Raw genomic sequence first — 26037 nt, forward strand, 5'->3', positions numbered from 1 at the left:
CATGCAGCCAGACCTTGATCAATATACTTTCCCACCATTCTGCTATCAATATATGCCTCCAAGGTATGTACCTTTGATGGTTGTTGGTGGTTGACCAAAAGTACCGGGATGACCAGATGTGAGGTCTGTACAGATTCCTTCTTTTCGCTCAACAAGTGGACCCCTACACTTGTAGGACGTGTAGTTTTCCGGATTTTGTTCCTTTTCATCGTTGCCATTGTCCGTTGCACCCACTATCTTCTTGGGGGGTTTTACCGGGCATTCCCGGAGGGAATGTCCAGCTCTTCTGCAATATAAACAGTGTTGTTGTTGTCTTCTTTTTTCTCTCTCAGCCTTCGAGATAGGACTCTGTAATACCCCAATCTGGATTGGTTCGGTTTGTTCGTGGGTTTTGGTTTGGTTGTCCCAGGGTCACATATAGACTGACCTCTCTTCAGTTCTTGTGCCATCCATTTTTCGATTCTGCAACCTATGGTCAAGCTGCACAGTCAGGTTGATGTATTCCGCACAGCCCTCAGGAGGATTGACCACTTGGTCTAGAACATCCTTTAGTTCCCCACGCAATCCCTGATAAAAGAGTGCGGTCCTCTTCTCTTCTGGCCAATTTGCCTGTGCTACGAGACGATTAGAAGTAGTGATATAGGTCTAGGTCAGCAGATCTTGGTTTCCCTGCCTGAGTGACAATAGTTCATTGTCCAGGGCTTGTCCTTGAGTGTGCCTAGCAAACAATTTTTCCATCTCCCGCTGGAATTCCCCAAAGTTTCGGAGTAGAGGGTCATCCTGGTTTACTAATGGTATCGACCAGTCCGCTGCACTGCCTCCTAAATATGAAAGAACAAAGGCAACTCTTGCGCTTTCGTTAGGAAAAGCCCCAGGTCGGCACAAAAAGTGGAGGCGACATTGGTTCATGAATATAGCATACTTATTGGGGTCGCCGGTAAAGCGTTCGGGTGGAGCCAGTGGCACTGCACCTGGAAGCACCACTTGAACTGGTGGTGATGGCTGCGGCATAGGAGGATGGGCAAGCCCAGGTAATGGAACCTGGCCTCTGTGGGTCTGAGGCATTTGTTTTACCAAGTCGTCAGTTCGTTCTCGAGCTACAATAAGGTCCCTTATTAAGACATTGGTTTCTTGTCTGGAGGCATGAACTTCTGCCTGTAGTTCCCCCAGTAGTTGGGCCAACTGGTCTGTTTCCGAGGTTTCCATAACGCCCAGGCAGAGATTCGGAGAGGCTTTGCGTTCTGTTACGCTGACCTGGTCTCCTCAGGGACGTTGGGGTGCGGTTGCAGCCCTCCCTGGAACTGGTTCCCCTTGGTCAAGCCTCTTCCCCTGCTCTTGTGTTGTGGACTGCGCTGGTTGTTGGCACTGCCCCTGTTTAATTATGATGGCAAGCTCTCCGTCCTGATTCTCACTGTAGGGGTGCTTTAGATAGACCACGTTTCGTCACTGGTCCTTTTGCGTGGCAGCCCAGACTGGCTGTGGCTGAATCACTCCAAGGGTAAGTATCCTTTCAATAATGATTATTGTCTGGATTCTTTTGTAATGTCTTTCCTTGATTATTGTCTGTATCTTTTGTAATGTCTTTCCTTAGCCCCAATAGGTGATATGAGGCCCAGCGGTAGTTGCGGTGCAAGAAGCGAGCCCCAATGGAACAAAAGGGAGTTCACAATGTCCCAATAGGTGGTAAGTTTGGTTTTAAGGTCAAGCGTGAGGATGGGTCTAAGCGCGACCTTAGCGTAATGTCTTTATCGCTTTTCTAACCTTGTTTTGTCTTTTTCTCTTGCAAGGATTGTCTGGCGATGTCGGACTGGAATGCGTTATCCGAAGATCTGCCGGCGGGTGAAGGATGCCTGGATCTGCGATGATGCTGGCCGAAAGTGGTCTCCCGAGTAAGTGTTGTGGCTGGGAGCCGGAATCAGGTAAGGATGCGCTCTGACTGCGGTCGCTGCTGGAATCAGGTAGGGATGTGCTCCGACTGCAGTTGCTGCTGGAATCAGGTAAGGATGCACTCTGACTGTGGTTGCGTATGGAATCAGGTAAAGATGCGCCCCGACTGCGGTTGCTGCTGGAATCAGGTAAGGATGCGCTCCGACTGCGGTTGCTGTTGGAATCAGTTAAGGATGCGCCACAACTGCGGTTGCTGCTGGAATCAGGTAAGGATGTGCCTGACTGCGGTTGCTGCTGGAATCAGGTAAGGATGCGCTCCAACTGCGGTTGCTGCTGGAATCAGGTAAGGATGCGCTTCAGGCAGTGGTGAGCGTTGCACTTCTATAAGAAGACTAACGCGAAGTGCTTGCATGCGGGCAGGGCAGGCTTAAATAGCCTGGTCCCGGCCACGCCCATTTGTTCTGACTCATGGGCCCACCCTGCCACCCCTAGAGGATGCTGCACGTGCAGCCCAATTGACTCCTATGGCCATGCCTGACCTGGAGGCACGTGGAGGCCCTGCAGGGGAAAAAACAATACGTGCACCAGAATAAAAGTGTGCAGAGCACACTTACTCATGAGCCTGGCGCCAAAGGTGCCAGGACTGTGTCCAACTGGACCTTTTATGTCGTGGAGCCTGTGGTTCTTGCCCAGTAGCCATGACACTCAGTCGGGTTCACTATGGCCGGATACACAGTTCAGTTTGCTTTATCATAATGCAGGACTCCCTTCCCTTAGCCTTACTCCTGGCATCCCTCCGTCGGGTTCACATAGTCGTTCTAACACAGGTAAGGATTTTATCATCTCATCAGAAAACAGGGTTCCCTTCGCCTAGCTTTCATTCGGCATCCCTCTGTCGGGTTCACACTTGCCACAGTTCACAGGAAAATCACTCTAGACCCTGTAGGTTCACTTCTTACCTAAGTCTGGGTCTAAGCCCCCAGTCAGGCTTTCCTTAAAGCCCCCAGCCAGGCTTTCCTTACAGCCCCCAGCCAGACTTCACGCAGTTCTATTAACACAATTTTCTCAGGGTTGATACTGGTCACCCTAATTCGTAGGCATCCCTCAGTCCATTCCTTCTTCAAGGTTAGCCTCCCTCCGTTGGGTTTACTATGGCCAGACATGGTTCACTTTGCTTTCTCTCAATGCGGGATTCACTTCCCTTAGCTTTCTTCTTTACAACATGTCAAAGACTTTCGATTGTACAAGGGGTTTTACTCGACCCTTGTATGACCACTTTTACACTCTGCATGAGGCTCTCCTAGGGCCTCCTGGTTTTTGCAGTTTATTCAAAAGGGGCCCAGCCAGAGTCTTTCGAATGAGCACCCACGTGGCACCGGACCACTCTGCAGCTGGCCTTTCCCTAGGCTTTCATAAGCTTTTAGTAACACATAAGTCCGTTGTTCATAAATCCTATCGGTTTTCCCTCCGACTCACCGGCTGTGCTGAACTCTTCAGTGTTTCTTGTCTCTGGAGTCAAGGACGGTACCACGGTAGCAAGCGCGTCTCCCCGGCCTTGGTTATCAGTATGGGAGGGCTCAGTGCACCGTTGACATCTGTTTCAACACACACCAGCTGTAGTTCCCGGTCTTATGATTCCTTTCAGGGAGGTCTCTCAGGTTTGGGTCAAAAAGGGCAAGGGCACTTCCCTCCTTGTCGTCCTCCCAGGTCTCGCTGCCTTTCTCCTCCGTTTGAACTGCCGTCCTGGAATATCTGCTTCCTCGTGCAGTTGACCTTGTTCAAAGTGTGCTCTCGTGCCCCGCCTTTTATCCCAGTGGGGGAGGGAACGGGCCATCAGGTGTGTGTAGTTATTTTCAATTGCCTGACTCTGCCTGACTCGTGTGTAGGGACATGCCAGGTAAATGGCTCTGGTGTTAGTCCGTTGTCTTTCACGGTGTGCGAAAGTGTTCATGTTGGGAAAAGGGGTGGGGTAGAGCTTCTAAATATCCCCTACGGGGTAGTATGGGGAAAAGGTGTTTTTGTTATGTTCTGTTACTTTGCATTTATATAGTGCCTTATGTACCATTGGTATGATCTCAAGGCGCTGGTAGGTTGAACACCCTCGGGAACCGTAGTTCAAGTCAGTAGAGAGAGAGAGAGAGAGAGAAAAAAGGTGCGTGTGAGCACCGGATATGTGTGCAGCAGGTGCAGGGTACCGTGTCTCATCCGTCCCACTTCCACTCCCCGAAGAGCCCCCATACAGGTTATCCTCCCCCACTGGTCCACTCCCAGGAACTGGATCCAATGGCGATGGCTGTGTCCTGGCCACCTGGATGACAGATTACTGTGGACTAGCGGGTTAGACACCTTCAGGTTTCTCACAGCACACACTATATTTAGGCTCCTTTGTAGGCCAATTAATGTTCAATCCATTAAAATCCTATCATCGGCATACGCCAACCAGGTGATGCTCGGAATCCCCATTCCAGGTGGATGGATTGAGCCTACAGCCAAAATTCAGTCTAAATCAACCTTCTCACCCCCAATAGGCTGGAACAAATCACCCTCAGCATTTAGTCTAACTCTATTTCCAGGTTGAAAAAGTAATAACATATTCAGCAAGCAAGCATCTATCCCCCACATAACCTGTTTTGACCATAGTCTTGCCCGATCCACTCTATCGAATGCGGCGGAGTTATACGAATTTGCAGAGAACAGGGAATACTCTTTGGATTTATGAGTCTTATCTAAACACAACACTAGACTGTTTTAATGAGGTCCCCATACCCCTTCTAAAACCAGACTGAGCTGGACACAACCTTTTTGTAGTTTCTATCCACTTAACCATGACTTTAAGAACAAAGCCATATATCGGACCTACAGTTGCCTCAGTCCATGACTTGGGAATTACCATCTCTACTAGGTTTTGAGAGAATACCATAAACATTATTTTTGACCAATGCTCCACATTACCCTTCAAAATCAAATTAGATACCCCGCCCGGGCACATGCTCTAGAACACTTTAAATTAGTTAGAGCTATTTCCAGGTCTTCAATATCACAATTCAACTTCCAAGAAGGAAGTATGTCTCTAGGGTTAACTAACTTATTTACTTCACTCGAAAAAAGAGTTGAGAAGTGTTGTACCCAGGATAATTCCATTGACACCATTGGCTTGATAGCACACCTGTTTTCCCCTCTGCCCATTAAGCACATGCCAAATCTGTCTCCTATCTTTCTTCATTAATCATTTCATCACTTTTTTTGATTTTACTTTAATTATGTAATTTAAAAAATGTAAGCCAATGTTTATAGCATTGCCGAATTCTCCTGCCACATAAACTCTTCTGGTCTCCAGTCAATATGGGATGTTTCATGGTTTTACGAATGTACTGTCTCATTACTCTCTTTCAGTCACAAATCATATAGTCAAATTTAATTACAGGATTCCCCATAAAAGGTCATTGCTTGCATTTTTCATTTGATTCAAGTGATTTTGCCCATAATTGCAAGGTTGTCTCAAAATGCCTTGTTGTGCAATAAAGCCATTGCTCCATTGGGGACCATTTACACCAATTCCTAGCAATTATCTCATTTGTTTTCTCTGGATTTTACCAAATTTAACACAATCTATTTCCAGCGTTATTTACCATAATATTCTTACAACCAGAATTATCTTCTCTTCAATAACTGTTGTAAAGCCTTGCTTGGAGTCTCAAAAAAGAGTGATAGCTATGATCGTTTTTAGACACCTCAAATAACTGTAAGTCATTTGGCAAAAAGTTAATAAAAACACATGGGGCCTCATTATAACTATTGCGGAATGGGTTTAACAACGCCGCTAATGTGCCGGCGGCGTTAAACCCATTGCGCAATATTACGAGGTTCCCTCGCGAGACCCGCTCTGGACGTCTGGTTTTACCAGACGTCCTTTGCGGGTCCCGCAAGGGATCCAGGGAGCTAAGAACGGGTCCTCTTGTAATGGGCCCGGTGTTAGCTCCCTCTCCATTCCCATTGAACCCTATGGGGGCTCGAATGGGAATGGGGAAGGACCGGGCCCGGGTTCCCTGAATGAGAAAATACTGGGCCCTCCATACTCGGAATGGCCTGGTATTTCCCCATTCAGGGAACCCGGACCCAGACACGGTTTTGGAGGCAGCCATGCCCTTATTAAGGACATGGCTGCCTCCAAAGTCGTAATGAGGCCCATAGTCAGTTGTAGAATTCAACACTGGCCCATACCATGTTGGCTGAGGTGAGATATCACCGGTGAAGTTACCATTTAATGTATGTCCTCTTGGCCCCCTTCCACACCTCCAAGTCCATCATGAATGTCTATCTGAACGGCACCATCTTGATTCAGGGCCCTCAGCCCAAACTCCTCCTTTTTGATAGGACTTTCCCTAGTCTTATCAACTTCCTCCCTTCTCCTGCTACTCCTTCCGTCACCTCTTTGGCACACTCATCTTCCTCCTCTGCCCACGCTCAGGCCCTTCTACCACCTCCACAGGGTGTACCCCAAGCCTGTAACCCTCCACGGAAATCTTTCAAATGTGGCAACCTGCTCCATGTCGCTACTTTCAGCTCTCGTTCTGCTGTCACACACTCCTCTGACATCTGTCACCTCATCGAAGAACTCGACCTAGATGGCCTTGCTCTCACCGAGACATGTTTTACGGATAGTTATGTCACAAGTTTTGACACTCTCCTCCCTGTGGGCTACAAGATACTCTCAGAACCCAGCACCAACTGAACTGGAGGTGGAGTAGCCCTGATCTTTCCAGAGTGGATCCCAGCCTCTGTCATCCCTACAAAGGCCTACCCCTCCTTTGAATGCCTGGTCTGAAGGGATCTCTATCTCTCCTGGCCTCTCTCTAACTGTGGCCACCATCTACAGGCCACCTGGCCAGGTCACCTTCTTCCTCTCTGAATGGGCCATCCTCTCCTCTTCTCTCTTTGCCTCTACTTCTCAACTTCTCACCTCTGAGATCTCAACATCCACCAGGATGCTTCTAATCCCTCCTCTGAGCTTTTCCGCAACCTCTGCGACACTCTCTTTCCATTCTGACCTCTGGCCAAACACACTCTGCTGGCATACTTTGGATGTTTTCATCACCCAAGACCCTCTCACCACTCTTCTCTCATGGACTGACTACTTTCTACTCTCCTCTGATCTGAAACTATCTATTCCTCAGGCAAAACCCCCTCAGTACTGCCACCTACCCTCTCAGTCATTCGGCCCATGAAGCGTGTGTCAGTGGATACCCTTGCCTCTACTTCCTCTGCTCCTCCTATGCCTGCGCCAGACTAACACCCTGACACAGACCTTTCTAATCTGCATCTTTCGATTTCCAACACTCTGGACATCCTTGTCCTTGTCATGAGGATCCGGCTGAAGCCTACCTCCAAGTGCAACTTTTGGTATGATTCCAACTTCACCGTCCTGAAATGAAGTGCAGGGTGGCTGAGAGGAAGTGGAGGGCTTCGGGCGCATCCTATGATAAATTGGCCTGCCGCCTGCTCCAAAGGCAATACAGACTCTCTGTTCTGTCCAAGAAGATAGCACACATTCAAGCCTGTGTCAGTGTGGCCTCTAACAACATAGCCAAACTCTTTAAAATCTGCAAGGAACTGGCCAATCCTGTTTCAGTTTCTACCTCTCCTGTTCCCTCCCAACCCCTTGTATGGCTCTGTGTTAGGAAAGATTTCATTTTTGTGCAATTGTCCCTCCATTTATGGACACCCTAAACCTTTTGCTTTTGTTTGGCTTTCCAATCCTGACTTTTTCCAGTGGAGCTCAGCCTTCAGCTGAACTCCCATGGGCTTTTGCTCACTTGTTATGGAGAAAATGACACGTTCTTCAGTCTGTCAGTACTGGGAAACTGTTTCCCTTAGTCTTTCACTATGTTGCCATTTCTTGGTAACTTTTTAACAGTGCACAATGTACCTTCCAGTACTGTGCGCTAGGGACCCTTTTTGTTTTATGGCCGTAGAAACCCTGAAAGGATTTTTAGGTGATTGTACGAGTGTGGCTCGGACTAACTGGTGGCAGCAGTTACTTTTCATAATGTTTTACTTATTTTTACTGGGTCAAACCACGTTTGGCTCAAGACTGTGTCCAGGTCTGAAAATCGGCGAGCCACAAATTCTTTTGTTGTGTCCAATGGCCATTTTGTCCCTTGCCTTCACCCAGGTCGAGTAACCCGGTTTTCCTTATTTGGGCAATCAGCCTCCCGCAAAAAACGATCTCTTTCACAGGCATCTGCCTGTCACTTGTGTGTGCCCAGGAGGTGGGCTGGAACTCTCTGGTCCCAATCCACACTACTGGTGCCAGGATGTCTGGAGTGCCCGAATGATTGAGACCACTGTGGACCGTGATTGGTCTACATCTGGGATGCCTGCAAGAGAGCAGATCTTTCATTGGAAGTCCTTTATTTTGGCACAAAGCTTATCTTGGATAACTAGAGGGCTCTGAATCCATTCCAGGTTGATCACCTGTGTTCTCACTGAACTACAGAAGGAGCCAAGCCTCCTGCATGAAGAAACAGACCTGTGAAACCGCCAGAGACGCTTTGGAAGGTTTTGGCACCCTTCGCCCCGTGCTGTCCCATCGGACCCTTGCTTTCTTCTTCGATCAAGAAGGCCTGCCAAGGCACTTCACCTCTTTGGAGTGGTAGGAACAATTATTCTCAGCGCCTCCTGCTTACCCACCGAACGAGCCCTGGGCCATGTGAGAAACCTGAAGGTGTCTCCTTAGCTATTCACCGGGGATCAGTCATCCTGGTGGCCAGAACACAGTTATCGCTATTGGATCCATTTCCTGGGGGTGGACCAGTGAGGGAGGATCACCTGGATGGGGGGTCCTTGGGGAGTGGGAGTGAGACACCGACGGGTGAGACACAGTATCCCCCTTCCTTTAACACCTTTTCCCCATCCGTTTTCGTAGGACGTTCCAAACCACTGCCCCCCCTTTTCCAACATGAACACTTTCACACAACACAAAGGACAACTGACTAACACCAGAGCTGTTTAACTGACATGTCCCAATACAAGGGTCAGACAAAGTCAGGCAATTGATCTGAATCACACACACCTGACAGCCCTTTCCCTTCCCCACAGAGATAAAAGATGGAGCCAGAGAGCAAAGTTGGAGAAAGGCGAGCACATCAGACAGCACGAGGAGACGGCTATTCCGCTGCAGTTCAAGAGAAGGAGAAAGATGGCAGGAATCGAAAGGGTGGCAAGGAGAGAAGTGACCTTGTCCTTTTTTATCCCAGACCCGAAGAGCCTGCATGGAGGAGAGCCTAAGACCGCAAACAATAGCACAAATGTCATGGAGCAGAAGTCAACGGTACATGGGGCAAACCTATGCTGAGAAGCAGGAGCGAGGGCAGCTCCCACACCCTTGGCACCGGCCTTGACTCCAAAGAGGCAACAGCCAAGTGGTTCATCACAGCCTGGGAGTCAAGGGGAGAATCGATAAGAACCGGGCTGTGTTGAGTCGCCAAGTGGCAAATTTTGAAACAGAGCTGATGAACTTTGAATGAACTGTTAAAAGTGTGAAGGGGAGACCAGCTACAGAAGGGAATGCGGCACCATGTGGGTGCTAATTCTGGAGACTCTGGTCAAGCCCCATATGAGAGAAACTACAAGTACCAGAAGGCCGTAGGTGGGCCAGCGAAATAGGTCAAAGTGGTCATACCGAGGGTTGAGCAAAATCACAGTACAATCGAAAGACTTTGATCTTCAAGCACTTTGACAGTAAGGGACGTGAATCCTGCATCGAGAGAAAGCAAGGGAAGTGAAGCCTGCATCGTGAGAAAGCAAGGGAAGTGAATCCTGCAACACTTGAGACTAAAGTGAATAGGAAATCAAGAAGGGACTGTGCCCAGAAGAGGGTGAATCAGAGGGTGAACCCATCACCACCCAGCGAATATTGGATACGAACTTGCATTTGTTAAAGGAACATTTGTTTTTGTTAGCTGAACACGCCAGGCCCTCGAAAGCAAGAGACTTTCAAGTGAGTAGAGACTTAGCCATCGAAGGTCCTGCCAGCTACCATTGGAACTGTCATCTGGTGCTGGAGACGCCTGAGACTGTATTGTGCTCCAAGCTCCCATTTTACCCCATGGTCAAAACGTGGGGAAGGGAAACCCAGGCTACTTATCCTGACATATTATTTCGAGAACACTTCTTTCTTTTCATAAGAAATATCCCACACCCCTTTTTGTATTAGTGTCAGTCTTGGCAATAGGTTTCTTAGAATAGGCCCGTTATTTGTTTGACCTGACACCACTAGGACTGCCTTATTTTTCATTTGATGTTCGACACCTGTCCCCATCTTATACTTAGGTTTAGATTAGGTGTTTTTCCAACCCGCACACCATTTTCATTGTTCAATAAACACCATTGAACTGTGATCATTTGTGTCTGTTTTACTTGTTGTCACCATGTGTTCCTCACAGCCAGCCAGCAAACTGTCCAGCTCTACCTCAGGGTAACCCTTAGCACCGCCGCTGTCTTGGGACATCGCTTGCTTGTGGTCCCTTGCATTCTCCTGCCAAATTTCGCAGGTCTATCTCCTCTAGGTCCCAAATTAGGAGAGTGCGTAACCCTGCCCGCATCCACGATTCCTGCGTCACTACCTGGAGGTGACGGTTGCTATAAATCCCTTGCTGTTCTGCTCTCCTGTGTCCTGAAGCCTGCTGCACCAGAGTTTTCTTCATACCTCCTTTGGATGCTGAGAAAAGGCAACTGCCCGTCACTGACACTTTTCGCTGCAAAGGGGTACAAATTAGATAAGGCGAAGCTACAGTATTGCCAGAAGGACGTAGCGTATCTGGGTCAGATAATATCATCAGAAGGGAGAAAATGAACTCCAGAGAGGGCAGCAGCGTTGCAGAACACACTGCAGCCACAGACAGTGAAAGAGATGCAACAGTTCTTAGGTTTGGTGCAATTATTGAGACCCTAGATTTTTGATTTTTCCAGTTACACTATGCCCTTTTTACAAGGGCTAAAAAGAAGCACAAAAGTAAAAGGCCACATGAAGTGGACAGATAAATACTTAATTCAAGGAACTGAAAGACTCACTGAGCAACACAGTATTAGCTACCTCAAATTACAAGAAGCAGTTTTTCCTGTTTCCTGTTTTCTAATTGTAATGGCCAAGGGATGTTAGCAAAACCTACACAAAGGCATCACAAGGACACAAGCCTTTGGCTTATTACAGCAGTCCTTTAGACCCAGTAATGCAGGGTCATTTTCCATGAGAGCTGGCACTAGCAGCAGCAACACTTGCCATTCAGAAATCCACGATTATCACGATGGGCTGTCCATTGACACTTTGTATGGAACATGCAGTGTTTGCCATATTGGAAAAATCAAAAACTACCCTTACCACCAAACGTGCATCAGGGTATGAGGTCGTATTTTCAAACGCTGCAGTTTCTATAGTGTAGTGTCACCCGGTTAACCCAGCAACATTTACTGCAGAGGCAGTGAAGGAAGGTGACTATGTGCACGACTGAGCTACAGCTAGAAAGTGCTGGGGAACACCAGTCACATTAAGGAGGACCCCTTAGAGGAGGGGAGATACTTTTCATTGACGGGTCATCAGTGATCCATCAGACTTCAGGGTGAAGGCAGACGGGGCAGCAGTGGTATGCTATGAGGAGGATGAGTTTGAGGTGGTTTCCAAGATCAGATTGCCACCTCATTGCTCTGCACAGGTGGCAGTACTCGTGGCATTAATAACAGCTGTAGAGATATCAAAATGGTGTTGTGCCACTATTTATTCAGATTCCGCATATGTCATATCGACGGTGCATTCTGGATTAGCAAGATGGAAAAGGAGAGGCTTTAGTAAGTCTGACGGCTCACTGGTTCAACATGAAGAATTACTTTCCAGATTGATTGATGTGTTACCACTTCCTTCTGCATTAGCAGTTGTGAGGTGTGTTGACCATACCAACGGTAGAGATTTAATTTCCAGGGGGTAATGACATAGCAGACACTGCAGCCAAAGAAGCAGTGTATTTACTGTATGTTTTTGAACTGGTTTCTACATTTCCCAATATCCCACTGCAACTGGTGCAACTCACCAATTCATACAATGCTTTGCCTGTGGCCCAGATAATACAATTGCAATGGCAGGCTGTCCAGGAGGAGAAGGATTTATGTGAAAAAAGGGGATGTTCTTTGACACCCACATATTTATTATGGAAACTAAACATTTCGGGAAATCCCTTTATGCCAAATGAACTTACAATTGCTCTTGAACAGCTGCATTACCCCGCACACGTTACCAAATAAACCATTGCTGCAGAGATACAGGCAGATTGGTTTGGGCCAAACCTGCAGGAGAATGTAGCAGCCTTCATGACGAATTGTGTAACATGCCAACAATATACAGTAGGACATACTTTGAAAACAATTAAGGCGACATTGCCTCACCCTACAGATCTGTTCAGACACCTCTATATTGACTATGTGTACAGTACTGAAAGGTGCAGTACATTTTGTTATTTGATGGTTTTCGTGTGTTCGTTTTCCCATTGGACTGAGGCTGGCCCATGGACCCATCCTTATGCTTAATCTGTGGCAAAATTTCTTGTTAGAAAGGTATTAAGGTCCAACAGTGTATCACATTTCTTCAATGACCTCTTTAAAGAAGTAACCTCCCTACTGGGCATTAAATATACATTTTGCTCTGCTTATCATCCTCATGCCAACGTTGTGTTGGAATGACTCAACAGGCTTTTTTGCTTGCCATTGGCACTTTATGCTTTGTGAAACCATCCTAGTTCTGACCATCACCTTAGCCCGCATGAGGTGGTGATGGGCAGAAGAATGTTAACACTGCTTGCTGCTGCTCATACTAACATTGATACGCATAGCTCAGCTGAGGTATTGGGGAGTGAATTTCAAGGGCATCTCGGAGAGCTTACCAACTATCTTAAGTTCATATCTGTGCAGAGGGGGCACCACTGAATTTGGCCAACATCCTCCTCAATTGGCCAACCAATAGCACAAGAGGAAGAGACTTTGTAGCGGCAATCCCGGCTGTATCCATGGGACAAGATATATATATATACACAATTTCACCAGGAAATGGCTAGAGCTGAGAATCGTCTGCCCTTTTACGGTGGACTATACTACTCCAACAGAGGTGGTGATTGGCAGAAACTCCTGGATACACCTTACAGACTTCCAAGTGGACAAAAGCACCAGCACCCCTTTAGAAGAAAAGAGGGAAGACATGAGGGAAGTAATGGAGTTTTCACAGTAACTTTTTTCACCTCACTGCATTTCTTCCGACAAAAAGAACAGACTGTTTTTCTTCCTCCTCACGGCTGAAGATATCCAGAGGGAACGTGATGAGGAGGATTTTGCATTTTCTTATGTTACTTTTTTTTCTATCCTTTTTTTTCTGTTATTTATTTTTGAATGGGGTTATTTGGATTCTAGTGATACTAGTATAATGGTTCAAGGAAATGTTGGCATGACCAGGATCAGAAACAAAAGAGGGTTTCCTGACTCAGAATTGTCTTTCCAAAGCATAAGGGCTGAGCCTCGCACTGACAACATGTGGTATTAACACATGCAAGTGGTGGGAAGAGATAGTGCAGATGACGCAATGTGTACCCGTTAATACGGCAGACAGTGGGCCCACTCAAGCCTTTTGTCCGGCAAGAGATACCACCAGACATAACGCAATGCTTGATTAATTTGGCCTTATGCCGGGATAGGGGGATGTTTCAGGGGCATACAGCATGAGCACAAGAGGGTGAGGTGTTCAGGATGACGGTTATATTAGAATAAAGGAGATGGCAGAACAGGAAGAAACAAAGAACATCTTAGTATACTATGAAATTGAGGAGGCCAGAATGGGGTATATAAGACTTTGAACACCACACTTCATTTATTGCGTGGATTAGGAAACAGGTTGGGTCAAACCTTGGTGTATGAAAGGAGCATGTATGGAAATAAGTGGTTCAATATGCTACCAATATAAGTGGGTAAAAGGGTTGATTGGATGTAGGGCAATGGGATTGATAGGGAAGGCGGGGAAAAGGGTGCTTTGAGTTAATAAATGTTTTTATTAAATATTGGAGAATAACTTTAATTTACTGACATGGCTTGATGAGAAAAAGAGCTAAGCACTCTTTATGCTTCAGTGCCAGGGGCTACTATGTCGTAGGGGAGAACACAAACTGTAAGGTGACATGCAGGCCTACGAGGTAGGACTGCCATATTAATGACCAACCAACCTAACCCAAGCCTCCATCTATGCTTCCCAATATTACCTCAGTTATATGCTATTAGCCTATTTGTACTGCCAATTTATACCTTTATATGTATGCATTAATATGTCTTGTGCTACTAAATGTATCCTTAACTGATAAGTGACATGACTTTACACAGTATGTACCTTTCAAAAGAATATCAGCACCTAGATGCCTTAGGGTTAGGTGCGTTCTATAAATGTCAAAATAAATAAATAAATAAGTAAATGGACCATGCTCAACTTCCACCATATTGGCACGGCATAGGTACTCTCGTCACTTTACATTACCCTCACTATCGTGGTGCCGGAATCGCATCTTATCCCATATAATGAACATCCAGCTATCAAAGAACTGTACCGCACACATATTACGAGGTCGCTGAAAATACACAGAAGTAAGGGAAATACGACCTTCTCAAGGAGAAAGAGAACAGTCCATTTGCAAAGGAAGAAGAGAAATAACTATTTTTCAAAAACATTGTCATACAAGCTCAAGGAAATTACCTGAGGATTACCACCTCTTTCCAAGACTCCACATTTTTCACTTGCTTACTTGCAACAGGGGTGTGCAGACTGCAGCCAATGCAAAATGGCTCCAGATCACTCGCTGGGAATTGATGCAGTTGCCAAATGATGCCGACGAAAGAGGTTTGACCACCCTGCGCTTGACCACCCTGCAAAACAGATACATTTTTGCCATGATAATGGGCATAGAGGGTGGAGTTTGTGCGAAAATAGGGATAAGTTGTTGCACTATGAAATTAGTGCAACAACTATGAAATTACCAATCAATGTCGACAGCGGCAACCTGACTGATGCCATTACCGAGCTGCATACCCTCAATGTGGCCATGGAGAAAGTGACTAGCAGGGTGGTCAATGATGATAGGTACAACATATCTTTTTCCTGGATGCCCAGGTGGTTGATCAGTAGTTTAAAATTTGGATTCCCATCCTCATAGTGCTGATTATTGCATTTTCTGCATGTCAGATAGCGATGGGGTGGTGTAGCAGGGTTGGTGCCACGAGAAAGAATGTGATGACTTTAACAATGACAAGTACTGATAGTGTTGAGACTCCTGTCTCGGGATATGTTCACAATCCAATATGGCAGAAAAATGCACAGGTTGAACATCGCATGCTTAGGTTGGAGCATCCGATTGGTCCCACACGCACCATTTTATGTCCACCTCCAGACCCCACTAGGTACATTGAGACATGGGTAGATTGTGTTTCAGATGGAGATTGTAACTTTTTTTCATGCACCCCGGAGGAATATGAAGCAAGTGGGGAAAGGTTACATGGAGTTTGTAAAGATTGGATCCCAAAAGATAATTATGATTGGGCCACAGAGAAGGGGTTAGAGTTGGTTGTTAATAAATTAATGCAAGGGGGGTGTTAATATGGAGATCCAGCGTTCTAAGCACGTGTGCAGATACAAGTTTAGAAGGCTCCCACCAGCTTGATATTAGGTCTTTATTGGTGACGTGGCTGTCACGTAGGCATGTATAAGTTGCCTCATTATAATATATCTTTAGGATGATAGTCAAAAATACACACAGCAACATGCGCTACGTTAATAATATATATTCAGTAAAGTATTGAAACACAGATGTAGCAAACACCTTTAAACACATTAGGGCAGGGTTTTTTCCTTCTTGAAGTAAAAGTGCTTTTTTCTCTGTATGCATATATTTCCTTTATATGCATAGTGTTATATTAGGTTGTAAAGTTGAGACATGCCCCCATTATGGAGTTTGTGTTTGGGCAGTGTGAGCTGCCATCAGTCATTGTGAGCAGAAAGGCCATTGTGGTACAACATCAGGGTTACAGGCTGCAAATGTCATCATGTTATTTTTCTAGGTTGCCATTCAAAACGAAGGCCCTTTTAATTAAATGTAATTCTGTGATGAGTGCAGGCCCCTCAAGTTCAGGATGTTGAGGAAAAGCAGACATGGATTATTGGTTGCAAGGGAACAGCCCCCACAACTTGAAACCCAATTCTATACAAGCAGGTGCCATCCACGGCGAAAGGTGAGTAAATACACAAGGATGCAAGGACATGAATTGGCAATAGTGCCAATTTATGAAGTTAGAGCGTGAACACAACGCCCCCAGTGCCACGAAAGGCCCTGTTTTTGTGAGGTAAGTGTCTTGATAACTGAGTGAGGGCAAGCTTAGGTTTAGCCACAGACAGACTTTTATTTTCAACTCTTAGTCAATGACGGCCATTAGAAACATCAGTTGAGGGAATTATCCCTTTAGAGTTAGGGCCAGGCAGGCATTACACCAACCCAGGAACCTTAGTAAATAAAGGTTTTCAAACAAACCCACTTGAGTCTGTGTCTCTCTTGATACCATGCGTGTCTCAGATATGGTGTCAGGGTGGGATGCAAATCAACTGAAACAAGTTGGGGAACCCTGAAATATGAGAAGTTAAGTGATAGGGCTTCCAACCCCACAGTGTCCACTAAAGGGTCTGTTGGGTTTGATGTTTGTAGTTGCCAGACATAAACCATCCCAAAAGAATGACGTCTTACCCCTACTGATCTTGTTCTTATTCCACCCCCTGGAACATACATCAGGTTCACAAACAATTCCGGAGTTGCCTGGAAGTTTGGCATCAATGGGTTGGCTGTGGTGATAAACCCTGATTTTAGAGGGGATATAAATGTACTGATCCAAAACCATGGGAAGGAGCCCTTTCAAATTCAAATAGGAGACCAAATAACCCAGGAATACCTAAAAAGAGTGATGTTACCCATCCCTAGGGAAGAGACAGAGAAAGGTATTACTGATAGAGGGACTTTAGGGTTTGGGGAAGCTGGTGGCCAACCTAGCTCTTCCCAAACCTCAGCCATCCAGGACAAAAGCTCTGATGTGCTCCCCGACTTAGCCTTTGTTCAGCGGAATGATCCTCTACTTGCTGAATCCTTTCTACAGGTTGTCCATGTGTCTGAGGGTCAGAAGGCAGGAGGGCCATTTTCTTTTTAAGAAAGGACTCCTGTATAGAGGAGATTTTACTTCTGAAGGGATGTCACTAATACAGTTAGTGGTTTCCAGAAGTCACAAACAAATAGTGCTTGAGATTGCACACTCACATCTCACAGGAGGGCATTTAGGTCAAGCTAAGACTCAGGCTTACTTGGCCAACAAGTGCTATTGGCCAAGGATACATGTTCACACAAAACATTTCTTTCAAACCCGTGAGTTATGTCAACGCACCAGTAGTCAATTACCACTACCAGTCCTCTTAAATCCATTACCGATCATCAAAGAACCCTTTGCAAGGATTGGAATGGACATCATTGGGCCCCTTGAAAAATCTAAGCTAGGGAACAAATATGTGTTGGTGATACTTGACTATGCCACCCGATCCCGAGAGGCATTTCCCTTGAGTAATAACAACACCGAGCAGATACTTAAACATTTGCTTCCATTATTTTCCAGAGTGGGTTTCCCCAAGTAAATTCTAACTTACCAGGGCACCACCTTTATGAGTAAGCTCAAGGTGGAAGTAAAAGAGCTACTCCATATAACCATCTTGAAAATGTCTGTTTACTAACTCCAAAAGGACGGATTAGTTGAACGGTTTAAGAAGGCCCTTAAGATTAATCTTAAAAAACTTGTTGACAAGGACAGTACCAATTGGGACCAAATGATACCATGGGCTCTATTTGCCATAAGGAAAACACCTCAAGTCTCCACTCGATTCTCACTCTTCAAAATATTGAATGGGCGAGAGGCCAGGGATATTTTAGATATCCTCTGAGAAACATGGGAGCAGAGGGAAGAGGATCCAATACCATTGTCTCAGACAGCCTCTCCATTAAAAGAGCATATGGCAACCGCCTGGTCTTTAGTTCAAGATCACCTTGGTAAAGCTCAGAGTCAACAAAATGCATACTATAACAGAAAAGTGTCCCTCAGGTCTTTTTCCATCGGGCAATAAGTCCTTGTGCTTCTCCCTACCTCAGATAAACTAATTTCTAAGTGGCATGGGCCATACAAGGTATTGGACAAGACAGGACCTGGCATTTATAAAATCGCCCAGCCAGACCATCGCCAGAAGATGCAAATCTACCATATCAATCTATTAAAGGAGTGGAAGGAGAACACCTCTGAGTCTAATGCCACAATATTATCTTGTCTGATGCCAGAAGAGGTAAACAACAATATACTGATCCCCTCTGAGATTATTGAAACACAACAGAAAGATCTTCTTGACTTGTTAGAGAAATTCCCTGATGTGTTTCGTGAGCAGCTGGGCAGGGTGAAAGGAATATACCATCACATCTGTACCTCTGCAGGCAAGGTAGTACAGCTCAAACCGTATAGACTCGTTGAGGCCCGTAGAGATATTGGCCCTCATTACAACCCTGGCGGTAAGTGTCCGTGCTGGCCAGATACCGCTAAAAGCGGCACATTACGACTTCTCGGGCACGAGCATTGCGCCATGCTGGTAATGGAAACACTGCCATGCCGCTAAAGGCATAAAAATGCCACTAACCGGCATCGTATGCCGTGCAAATAGCACCTCCGCCACCCTAGCCTTCCATATTAACGGTCACCGCTAACAGCGGTGACCGTAAATAGCGGGAACCGCAATTAGCGGTGATCGCAAATAAGCGGATCCGGAAGTTGCGTCACCACACAGGAACGGGAAAGAGCACGGTGGCCATCTTTTAAAACACAATCCATTGCCATCCTCTTCAACCAGTGGACACCTGACTCCCCCAACCTCCACAAACCTTCTCCTACACCTATCAATCATCAGAATGCCTAAAGTTTTGAAAAAAAACTGAGATCGCCTGCGGCAGGAGCACTTTTCCAGGGAGGAGTTGAATATGTTGGCAGAAACCCTACAAGAACATGCCGACGTAGTATTCTCGACAGAGATGACCAGACCGGCGATAACACGAAAGAAGGCCATATGGGACATGGTAGCACAGAGGGTCAGTGCAGTTGGCACAACACCCCGCAATGCAAGACAGTGCAGAAAAAGGTGGGACGATCTACGGCTCCGCGTAAGGAGTATACTGTCTGCAAATAGAAACCTGGGCATGGCAACTGGTGGAGGAGCTGAGTCACCGATCAAAATGCAGCCGTGGGAGGAGATATGTGCCGCAACCATAGGCACAGAGAGCACAGAGGGGGTCGGAAGAAATGGAGAGAGGAGCCCCAACATCAGGTGACGCAGGTAGGTGGCTTAAATCCAGCCATGCCAAACTCACTGAAGTCCAGATTTTTGGGAAGTGCAATGATGCCTAACAGGGTTAACACGACACATTAGCAGAAGACTGCCTACAGGCAGTGTTAACCTCCACCTTGTACACATGCAGTATGCACACCCTTTCTGTAGGCACCCACATGCCTCCATGCTTCTACCACCTAAGAGGGAGACAACCTGTATGTCACTGCCTCTAATGTTCAGCATCTAGTAATCAAAATGAATGCAGCCATCACAATGCCTGCTCAATGTACGCAGACCCATCACTAACCCTTTCCCTCCGTTGGTCCACCACAGGCTCTCATTCAGACAGTGCCGACGATGACACTGCCACCACACATGCCAAGAAGGCCAGACCCGAAGTCCCAACACACCGACCCTCCACCTCTGCTGCAAAAAGCAAAAACCCACAGCAGCCGAAATCTACCACCACAACACAGGCCAGGGCACAGATGTGCACCAAGTTAAGCACCACGATAGCACCAGAGACAAACATCCACCAAGTGGTGTCCACTGAAGGCACTGGGTCTGCAGGAAGCAGCACGATTGGCGAGACTGCTGCCACCGCAGCAAGCTCGGACAATGATTCAGGGGATGATGATGTTGTTGTGGGTCCCCCAACTGCCCTCCTTCATTCCCCCTACCTGTCCCCATGCAGCCAGCATGATGATGGCATACAGGGGCAATCCCCTGATGACTCTTGGCCGGCCACTCCATGCCCAGTGGCAGATGTGCAGGAGGGGAGCAGCACAATGGACACGCCACTAGCATTATCCATATTCCAAAAAAAACAGGAGTCGATGGAAGAAATCATCACGCGCCAACAACAACTGTCCTCCCTCTTGACACAGCATGTGGCAGAATGTGGAAGTGCAAGGGCGGAAATGCAACAATGTGCAGAAACTGTGAAGGCTGCCATAGAGTCCAGCTCAAAGGATATTTGTGCAGAACTGGCCGCTGTGCGGCACATACTTTCGGAGCTTGTGCAAACTATGAGGGACATGCGTCCTTGTGAGCAGGCCAGTACCTCCTCGGCTGCCAGTTCTTCAAGAACCAGCCCCGTCCGCAGATCGGACAGGAACTTGCGGCATACAGACAGGGGTGCACCGGGTGCCGGGAGAGGGGGGTGCCAATAGAGGCCCCCCTGTGGAACGATCACACATGATGCACTTGAGCACTGACATCCACACCATGTTAAGGGGAGTTGAGGAGGAGGGTGGAGTGGGTGTGTTGGGGAGTTGAGGGGGAGGGGGGAGCGGATGTGTTGGGGAGTTGAGGGGGAGGGGGGAGTGGGTGTGTTCATTCAAATCACTATTTCTTTTTTTAAAAATTTTCCTTTATTGGTTTTACAAAAACAGAAGACAAAAGAAGGGCAAACAGTATTCAAAGAAAATTGTACATCGTCCAGGGGTACATGTCAGAGAAGCACTGCAAAGTAACAAACAATATTAAAATGGCTTAGATTCGTGACAGTTCCATTTGCCTGGGTATGTCTCTTACACTGTGCACCCCAACCCGCTCCCACCCCCCTCCCCCACTTGGGATAATGTACAACGTAAGTATAATCGTCTAACATAAACATTGGGAGCACATATTTGGCATAGTGCGACATCTGTCATCACCGTCGCTGCTGGGAATGAGTCTCTGATCCTTCGCAGTGTTCTTTAGAGTACGACCTCGTTAAGTTAGGCTTCTGAGGGTTCTTCTGACTGGGAGTCTGTGATAGGTGTGATGTGTTTGTTCTTAAAGTCCATCCATAAGGTTTCACATTTAGCCGATTTATTGTGCAGGGAGGCTGTGATAGTTTCCATAACGTAGATGCTCGTGGCTAGTTTAATCGATTCATTTTTCCCTGGGGTTAGGGGAGACTTCCATCTGATCGCTATCAGGGCTCTTGCCGCCAACAGCAGCTGGGGGGCCAGACCTCTCATCCGGAGCCACTCTTCATCGTCTCTCTCAAGGCCGAACAGCACAAGGAGTGGGTCGAGCTCTCTTTGGATTCCATCGATCTCCTTAATCCATCCCAGGACCTCAGTCCAACACACTGTGATATGCGGGCAGCTCCACCACTTGTGCCAGTAGTCAGCAGAAGCTCCACAGTTCCTCCAGCATCTCGGGCTCAACGACTGGAACATTTTAGAGAGTTTAAGTGGCCACCTATGTAAGAGCTTTATGGCATGGAGCTTGTATTGATTGGACAAGGAGGCTTTGGGTGCAGCTCTTCACATTAAATCCCATTGGTCGTGGAGTATCTCTTCACCAAAGTCTTTTTCCCACCTGGCTCTGAGGGGGTTTGTGGATCCACCCCCCGCCGCTATTAGCGTCTGATACATCACAGATATAAGACTTTTCATTTCCGTTCTGGAGTCTAGTAGTTTCTCGAAGGCGGTAAGATCTCTCTTCAGTTTCTCTCTCCACTCAGGTTTCGTTAGCACCCCCTTCAATTGGAGAAAGTGGAATGTCGATAAGTTACCTATCCCCAATGCTGTGGTTAGATCCGGTAGCGTTATGAACGAGTCCTTTCTTTGGAGTTGGCCCACCCTCTCCAGGCCCGTCTCATACCATGACTGAAACCGTTCTAAATTCGGAATATGGTCGTTTATGCCAGGAGACCACAAGTGACTGAGTGGGGATGGCCAGGTTGTGACTTCTCGCATCTCTTTCCCAGTGTGCCATATGCTCCATATGGTGGTCAGTATGGGATGGTGTTTGATTCTCCTCTGGACCCTCTGGTAAGGAGACCATAGCCATTCCGCTACCGTGGCGGGGGACATGTAATGATTTTCCAGGTGTTTGTGGTCTCTAAAGTGCGGAATCAAGACACGTAGCTGGACGGCTTTGTAGTAAGTAGTTAGATCGGGAAGGCCTACCCCTCCTTTGTCTTTGGGGAGTATAAGTGTGTCATATGCGATCCTCGGTCTTTTCCCCTGCCAAATAAATCGCATCATGATCGTCCGGGCCTCTGTGAAGAATGTTTTGGGCATCTCAATTGGGAGCATCTGGAAAGGGTAGAGGAAGCGGGGGAGGCACACCATCCTGACGGCGTTGATACGCCCCAGCCAAGAGATCGTCAATTTACTCCACTTCTCAAGGTCTGCCTCGAATCGTCGGAGGAGGAGGGGGAAGTTGGCCTCAATTAAGTCGCTTAGGGATCTAGTAATCTGAATCCCCAGGTATTGCAGTTTCGTGTGCTCCAGATTAAGCCCGAGTGGTAGGAACTTGGCATTGTTCTCATCAGGGGTACCTTGGAGAGGGAAGAGAGTGGACTTTGACTTGTTTACTTTGAAGCCGGAGTATTGGCCATATTCTATTATTAGTTTTAGGGCATGGGGAATAGAGTCATTGGGTTTGGTCACATGTAGAAGGATATCATCTGCGTACAACGCTACTTTATATTCCGTTTCTCCTAACCGTATACCTTCTATCAGGGGATCTTCTCTAAGTTTTTGGGCCAGGGGTTCAAGGGATAGTGCAAACAGGATCGCGGAAAGGGGGCATCCTTGTCTAGTTCCTCGCTGCAGCGCAAACCACCTGGAATACTCCCCGTTCACGAATATCGATGCTTTGGGGGAGGCATATATTGCACGTATCCCATCGCAGAATTTGGGGCCTATCCCTACTTTCTGGAGGACTTCTCTCAGGAAATACCACTCCACCCTGTCAAAGGCCTTCTCTGCATCAATGTATAAGAGGACCGGGTCCTCTGGTAGATTATGTGCTGCGTGAATTAGATGCAGAGTTTTGCGCATGGTGTCAGCACCCTGTCTCCCCAGAATGAACCCAACCTGGTCTGGGTGGATCAATTTAGGCATCAAGGTTTCCAGTCTTGCGGCCAACACTTGAGCATAGATCTTGGCGTCGAGATTGAGGAGGGAGATGGGGCGGTATGATCCGCATGATTTGGGGTCCCTGCCTTCCTTAGGGATAACTGTTATGAGGGCTTTCTTGAAAGATTCCGGGGCAGCCCCAGTGTCCACTATCTCATTAAAAAGTTCTGTGAGGAAGGGAGAGAGTTGGTCACTAAAGGTTTTGTAAAAGCCTGCCGTGAAACCATCCTCCCCCGTGGATTTCCCTAGCGTTAATCGTTTGATTGCATCTCGTATCTCATGCTCAAGTATTGGGGTATCAAGGAGCTCGGCTTCCGCAAGTGTTACTGTAGGCATGTTGATTGAGGACAGATAGGAGGATATGTCAGATTGGGTAGAGGTCAGCTCAGAGGTGTATAAGTTTTGGTAGAAGTCGGCGAAGCACTCGGGAATTGAACGGGGGGTTGGCCGGGGGGGTGGTGGGCTCTGTTATCTCTCTCACCTTACGTTCTTCCCTCCGTTCTCTTAGCCTGGCAGCTAGTAGTGCACCGGCCTTGTCCTCTTTCTCGTAATATGTTTACTTGAGGAATTGCAGTTTTCTCACCACCTGGCCATGTTCTGACAATCGTAGTTCCTCCCTTTTTACGGTGGGCTGCGTCTAGTTTGGTGGGGTCTGCCCCTGCATTATCTCTCACTTCCGCTTCCAGCTGGTGTATCTCATTACGTATTTTATTTTCTATAATCTTACGTTCCCTTTTTTAGAGGAGCCCTCGCGCATCAGTACTCCCCTCCACGTGGCCTTCCCAGCCTCCCAAATCACTTGTTTGGAGACCTCCCTGTTGTTGTTTACCTTAAAATATTCTTCGATCTCGGTCTCCATTTCGTTTTTGAACACTGCATCAGTCCAAAGGGACTCGTTGCAGCGCCAAGATCCACCAGCGGCTGGTAGGTCGGTCCAATTGACGTCCGCCAAAACCATATCATGATCAGACCATGTTATTGGGACGATTCCAGAGTAGCTTGTGGATTCTGAAAGGTCAGGAGAAAGGAATATGTAATTTATCCGTGTGAGTGTGCCATGGGGATGTGAATAAAAGGTGAAGCCACTTTCGTCCGGGTGTAGAGTTCTCCACACGTCACGTAGGTCGTATAGATCCATCATGGCGGCGAATTCAGTACGGTTCCCTTTGTGTTGGGTCTTCAGGCCCGGCGTTCCTGGTCTCCAGTCCACGGCAGGGTCTACCCATTGATTAAAGTCACCACCCAGGATGAGCTGACCCGCGGTCTCTAGCACAATTTTGGGGATCGTTTTTCTAAGGAATGCGGCCTGTCCGCTGTTGGGTGAGTATATTGTAGCAATTGTGACCTGGACTCGTGCAATTCTCCCCACTATTAGAAGGGCTCGACCACTCACATCCGACCAAGTCTTTTCCAATTCAAACCCAACTGCCTTCCTGAGTGGGCCGGAGCCCCAGTATTCCATACCCCCGCATCTTCCCAGGATTCTTCGCTCCTCTCCCCTTGCAAATTTCGTCTCTTGGATGAGAAGAATGTCTATGTTAGATCTACGGAATTCTCTGTGGACCAGTGATCTCTTAGTAGGAGAGTTCAGTCCCTTCGCATTGACAGTCCCAACTCTCAGGAGACCCTTGCCCTTAGACTTCTCAAGTGAAGCCATTGCTGATTTGGGTTTGAGGATCGCCCATTTGTTGCAGCCAGCTAGGTTTGCCGATTCTCAGTGATATCTGAACGGTGACATTCCGGAGTGCGCCCAATGATGCGCATACCTTTCCCAAGTGTCTCTGACCCTTCACCTCTCCCCCCCTGTTCCGTCGTATCTGGTGGAGCTCCATTGAGCTTGGGAACTGGGGGTGCTGCCTGGGCAGCTGTTGACGGCGTCCGGTACGGGCCGGATGACATTGTGCGGCCCGTTGGCAGACCATCAGTGGGGACTGTTGCTTCACAGTCCCGGTCGAGTATACCATCAGAACTTAAGGGTGAGCCCCCTTTTTCAATCCCCCCCCAAAAAACATTGTAAAACTTCAACATTTCAACAGTAATGGCAACAAGCATATAAAAGTTTAACGTTACGTGTGTTCCCGGGGCCTCCCGCGAGGGTTTACATCGTCGCTTAGTCCAGACTAAGACGGTGGCACCCCAACGGCGGATATTACTTCTTCGGCACTCTGCGGGGGCCGGTGTCTCGTTTCTCACCGGTAGTTACATTTGGCCGGGTCGTACACATTTCAACTCCCTTGCTCCTTGTCAGGCGTGTTGTTGGCGCGTCTATATTTCCTCGATCCCTTCACCCTCTTGCGCCTGGGGCCCTGGAGCTCCCACTGTGGTCCCAGCTGCTCATTGTCACCTCCTTCATTGCCCTTCGAGCCCGTGCCAAGAAAGTCAGCGGTACAGTCCTTGATTTCGTCCTCAGAGCGTAGCACAATTTTTCTGCCCCCGTGCTCAAAGGTGAGCGAGAAAGGGTAGCCCCACCTATGTCGTGTACCTTGGTCCTTGAGCCATTTCGTCAGGGGGCTGCAGAGGCGTCTAAGTGCCAATGTTAGTGACGATAAATCTTGAAAGATCGTGATTTGGGCGCCCCGCATTGTGAGTGGGCCTACAGATCTGGCCTTCTCCAGAATCCTGGTCTTGTCCTGATAGCGATGGAATTTGGCTAGGACGGAACTCGGGCCGCCAGACGGTCCACCAGCTCTGTGTATGCGTTCGGTCATGGGCTCATCAATTTCCTCATCAGCAGTGAGTATTTTTATGATATCATATATGGTATCTCTGAGGTCTTTTTCAGTTTCTCCTTCGCGCTCTAGGATACCGAAAAAGCGGAGATTGTTC

This window comes from Ambystoma mexicanum, chromosome 10 (genome assembly GCF_040938575.1).
Source record: "Ambystoma mexicanum isolate Mex_15411 chromosome 10, UKY_AmexF1_1, whole genome shotgun sequence".
NCBI classification, from domain to species: Eukaryota; Metazoa; Chordata; class Amphibia; order Caudata; family Ambystomatidae; genus Ambystoma; species Ambystoma mexicanum.